The sequence below is a fragment of the Calidris pugnax genome, unplaced genomic scaffold (genome assembly GCF_001431845.1).
Source record: "Calidris pugnax isolate Ruff unplaced genomic scaffold, ASM143184v1 scaffold548, whole genome shotgun sequence".
Lineage (NCBI taxonomy): Eukaryota > Metazoa > Chordata > Aves > Charadriiformes > Scolopacidae > Calidris > Calidris pugnax.
This window is the reverse complement of record NW_015091250.1, coordinates 1-6,093: the sequence shown is the minus strand read 5'-3', so window position 1 is coordinate 6,093 and position 6,093 is coordinate 1.

The window sequence follows — 6,093 nt, the reverse complement described above, 5'->3', positions numbered from 1 at the left end:
TGCAAAGCAACCCTGCCCCTCCCCAAAGCCAGGCCCCTCGCACCTACAAACCCCGCCCATTCTCCAGAAGCCACGCCCCCTTTCTCACAAACCACGCCCCCTCCCAGAAGCCACGCCCCTTGGGCCCCGAGGCCCCGCCCACCCCTTGGCCCCGCCCCTCACCGTGTAGCGGGGGTCCTGGGGGTGCACGGCCACGGCCACGTCCCCCAGCATCGTCTCGGGGCGCGTGGTGGCCACCGGCAGCTCCAGGCCTGGGGGGACACGGGGGACACGTGAAGGACACGCCAAGGACACGGGGTGACACGTCAAGGACACACAGGACACGTGAGGGACACGCCAAGGACATGGGGTGGCATGTGAGGGACACACGTGACACATGAGGGACATGGGGTGACACGTCAGGGAGACACGGGACACGTGAGGGATATGAGGTGACATGGTATGGAGAAGGGAAACACGTGAGGGACACACCAGGGACATGGGGTGACACGTCAGGGACACATGGGACACGTGAGGGACATACCAAGGACATGGGGTGGCATGTGAGGGACACACACAACACATGAGAGACACGAGCTGACACGTCAGGGACACATGGGACACGTGAGGGACATACCAAGGACATGGGGTGGCATGTGAGGGACACACACAACACATGAGAGACACGAGCTGACACGTCAGGGACACACGGGACACACCAGGGACGTGGGGTGACATGTCAGGGACACGCTGGACACGTCAGGGACATGCCAAGGACACGGCGTGACACATGGGACACGTCAGGGACACGCCAGGAACAGGGGGGACATATCAGGGACACACCAAGGACACGGGGTGACATGTCAGGGACACAGAGGACATGTGAGGGACATGCCAGGGACATGGGGTGACATGTCAGGGACACGCCAGGGACATGAGGTGACATGGTATGGACAAGGGGAACATGTGAGGGACACACCAGGGACATGGGGTGACATGTCAGGGACACAGAGGACACATGAGGGATACGCTAGGGACATGGGGTGACATGTCAGGGACACAGAGGACACGTGAGGGACATGGGATGACACAGTATGGACAAGGGGAACACGTGAGGGACACACCAGGGACATGGGGTGACATGCCAGGGACACAGGGGACATGGGGTGACACGAGGGACATGCCAGAGTCACAGGGTGACATGCCAAGGACACACAAGTGACATGGGTTGACACACCAAGGACACAGAGTGACACGCCAGGGACACAGAGAACAGGTAAGGGACATGGGGTGACATACGAGGGACACGCCAGGGACACACAAGGAACATGGGGTGACACACCAGGGACACGGGGGACACAAGGTGACACATTAGGGACCCACATACGAGGGACATGGGGTGACACATGAGGGACATGCCAGGGACCCACAAGGAACATGGGGTGACACGTCAGGGACACAGGGTGACATATCAAGGACACAGGTGACACGTCAGGGACACGAGTTGACATATCAATGACACACGTCACACATCAGGGACACAAGGTGACATATCAAGGACGGGGGACACATCAGGGACACAACAGGGACACAGGGTGACACATCAAGGACATGGGTGACACGTCAGGGACATAGCAGGGACACAGGGTGACAGATCAATGACACGGGTGACACGTCAGGGACACAATAGGGACACAGGGTGACACATCAAGGACATGGGTGACACAGCAGGGACACAAGGTGACATATCAAAGACAAACGTGACACAGCAAGGACACATCAAGGACACAGGGTGACATATCAAGGACATAGATGACACGTCAGGGACACAGGGTGACACATCAAGGACACAGGTGACATGTCAGGGACACAGCAAGGACACAGGGTGACATATCAAGGACATAGATGACACGTCAGGGACACAGGGTGACACATCAAGGACACAGGGTGACACAAGGTGACACATCAGGGACACACAAGTGACGTGAAGTGACACGTCAGGGACACGGGGTGACACACCAGGGGGACACAGGAGAGCACACGCGTGTCAGAGCATGTTGGGGGACCCGGGGCCACCCACGGGGGACGGAGGGGGACACAGGAGGTGACAAAGGGCCACCACGAGGTCCCACTCACCGTCCCCCCCCTCCACGGGGTAGGCGAAGGTGACCAGGACGCCGAAGGTGACGGGTTGGGGACAACCGGGGACACGCAGCGCTGTGGGGCCTGGCAGGGCGCGGGGCTCCACCTGCGGAGGGAAGTGAAGGGGGGGTGAAGAGGGGCCTCGGGGACGGTTTTGGGGACAATTTGGGGACAGTTTGGGGACAGGCCCACCTCCACGTCGGCCAGGGCGGAGCGCAGGGCGCAGGACCAGGAGACGAGCCGTCGGTCGCGGTGGATCAGCCCGGCCTCGTGCAGCCGGACAAAGGCCTCGGCCACCGCCCGCGAGAAGGCCTGAGGGGGGGACAGTTGGGGACACTCTTGGGGACAGTCGGGGACACTCTTGGGGACAGTCAGGGACAGCCTTGGGGACAGCTGGGGACATCCCTGGGGACATCCCTGAAGACACTTGGGCTCCACGGGGGCCAGGGCACTGGTCATGGTGAAGCAACCCGGCCTCTTGTAGCCACCTTGAGGGGACACCCTTGGGGACACCCTTGAAGACACCCATGAGGACACTTGGGGACATCCCTGGGGGCAGTTGGGGACACCCTTTGGGACAGTTGGGGACGTCCCTGGGGACATCCCTGGGGACACTCAGGCTCCACGGGGGTCATGGTGAACCAACCCGGCCTCTTGTAGCCACCTTGAGGGGACACCCTTGGGGACAGTTGGAGACACCCTGGGGACACCCATGAGGACACTCGGGGACAGTCAGGGACATCCCTGGGGACAGTTGGGGACACCCTTGGGGACACTCTTGGGGACAGTCGGGGACACTCTTGGGGACAGTCAGGGACAGCCTTGGGGACAGCTGGGGACATCCCTGGGGACACTCAGGCTCCACGAGGGCCAGGGCACTGGTCATGGTGAAGCAACCTGGCCTTGTGCAGCCACCTTGAGGGGACACCCTTGGGGACACCCTTGAAGACACCCATGAGGACACTTGGGGACATCCCTGGGGGCAGTTGGGGACACCCTTTGGGACAGTTGGGGACGTCCCTGGGGACATCCCTGGGGACACTCAGGCTCCACGGGGGTCATGGTGAACCAACCCGGCCTCTTGTAGCCACCTTGAGGGGACACCCTTGGGGACAGTTGGAGACACCCTGGGGACACCCATGAGGACACTCGGGGACAGTCAGGGACATCCCTGGGGACAGTTGGGGACACCCTTGGGGACACTCTTGGGGACAGTCGGGGACACTCTTGGGGACAGTCAGGGACAGCCTTGGGGACAGCTGGGGACATCCCTGGGGACACTCAGGCTCCACGAGGGCCAGGGCACTGGTCATGGTGAAGCAACCTGGCCTTGTGCAGCCACCTTGAGGGGACACCCTTGGGGACACCCTCAAAGACACCCATGAGGACACTTGGGTACATCCTTGGGGACAGTTGGGGACATCCCTGGGGACACTCAGGCTCCACAGGGGCCAGGGCGCCGGTCATGGTGAAGCAACCTGGCCTTGTGCAGCCACCTTGAGGGGACACCCTTGGGGACAGTTGGGGACACCCTTGGAGACACCCATGAGGACACTTGGGGACACCCTTGGGGGACACTCAGGCTCCACAGGAGCCAGAGCACTGGTCATGGTGAACCAACCTGGCCTCTTGTAGCCACCTTGAGGGGACACCCTTGGGGACACCCTTGGGGACACCCTTGGGGACACCCTTGGAGACACCCATGAGGACACTCAAGGACACCCTTGGGGACATCCGTGAAGACACTTGGGCTCCACGGGGGCCAGGGCGCCGGTCATGGAGAACCAACCCAGCCTCTTGTAGCCACCTTGAGGGGACACCCTTGGGGACAGTTGGGGACACCCTTGGAGACACCCATGAGGACACTCAAGGACACCCTTGGGGACATCCGTGAAGACACTTGGGCTCCACGGGGGCCAGGGCGCCGGTCATGGAGAACCAACCCAGCCTCTTGTAGCCACCTTGAGGGGACACCCTTGGGGACAGTTGGGGACACCCTTGGAGACACCCATGAGGACACTCAAGGACACCCTTGGGGACATCCGTGAAGACACTTGGGCTCCACGGGGGCCAGGGCGCCGGTCATGGAGAACCAACCCAGCCTCTTGTAGCCACCTTGAGGGGACACCCTTGGGGACACCCTTGGAGACACCCATGAAGACACTCAAGGACACCCTTGGGGACATCCGTGAAGACACTTGGGCTCCACGGGGGCCAGGGCGCCGGTCATGGTGAACCAACCCAGCCTCTTGTAGCCACCTTGAGGGGACACCCTTGGGGACACTCTCGGGGACAGTTGGGGACAACCCTGGGGACACCCCTGGGGACAGCTGGGCTCCACGTGGGCAAGGGTGCAGGAGCAGGGGACAAAGCATCAGTCACGGTGACTCAACCCGGCCTTGTGCAGCCAACTTGAGGGGACACGCTTGAGGACAGTTGGGGACATCCCTGGGGACACCCATGAGGACACTTGGGGACACTCTTGGGGACAGGTGGGGACACCCTTGGGGACACTCAGGCTTCACAGGGGCCAGGGCGCCGGTCATGGTGAAGCAACCCGGCCTCTTGTAGCCACCTTGAGGGGACACCCTTGGGACACCCTTGAGGACAGTTGGGGACACCCTTGAGGACATCCCTGGGGACACTCGGGCTCCACGGGGACCAGGGCGCTGGTCATGGTGAACCAACCCGGTGTCATGCAAGCACCCTGAGGTGACGCCCTTGGGGACACCCATGACAACCCTTGGGGACACCCATGGGGACATTAATGAGGAGTCTTGGGGACACCCATGAGGACCCTTGGAGACACTCTTGGGGACACCCAGGCTCCACGTGGGCCAGGGTGCAGGACCAGAAGACAAGATGAAGGTCATGGTTGACCTAACCCAACCTCGTACAGCCACCATGAGGGGACACCCTTGGGGACACCCATGAGAACCCCTGGGGACACTCTTGGGGACACTCATGAGGAGTCTTGAGCACACCCAGGAGGACCCTTGGGGACACTCTTGGGGACACCCAGGCTCCACGTGGCCCAGGGTGCAGGACCAGAAGACAAGATGAAGGTCACGGTTGACCAACCCAACGTCGTGCAGCCACCCTGAGGGGACACCCTTGAGGACACCCATGAGAACCCTTGGGGACATCTTTGGGGACACTCATGAGGACCCTTGGGGACACCCTTGGGGACAGTTGGGGACACGGTGGCTCCACGTGGCCCAGGGTGCAGGACCAGAACCCAAGGTGAAGGTCAGGGGTGACCAACCCAACGTCCTGCAGCCACCCTGAGGGGACACCCTTGAGGACACCCACAAGGACCCTTGGGGGCACCCTTGAGGACACCCACAAGGACCCTTGGGGGCACCCTTGAGGACACCCACAAGGACCCTTGGGGGCACCCTTGAGGACACCCACAAGGACCCTTGGGGGCACCCTTGAGGACACCCACAAGGACCCTTGGGGGCACCCTTGAGGACACCCACAAGGACCCTTGGGGGCACCCTTGAGGACACCCACAAGGACCCTTGGGGGCACCCTTGAGGACACCCACAAGGACCCTTGGGGGCACCCTTGAGGACACCCACAAGGACCCTTGGGGGCACCCTTGAGGACACCCACAAGGACCCTTGGGGGCACCCTTGAGGACACCCACAAGGACCCTTGGGGGCACCCTTGAGGACACCCACAAGGACCCTTGGGGGCACCCTTGAGGACACCCACAAGGACCCTTGGGGGCACCCTTGAGGACACCCACAAGGACCCTTGGGGGCACCCTTGAGGACACCCACAAGGACCCTTGGGGGCACCCTTGAGGACACCCACAAGGACCCTTGGGGGCACCCTTGAGGACACCCATGAGAACCCTTGGGGACATCTTTGGGGACACTCATGAGGACCCTTGGGGACACCCTTGAGGACACCCTTGGGGACACTCGGGGACATCCTTGGGGACAGTTGGGGACACCCTTGGGG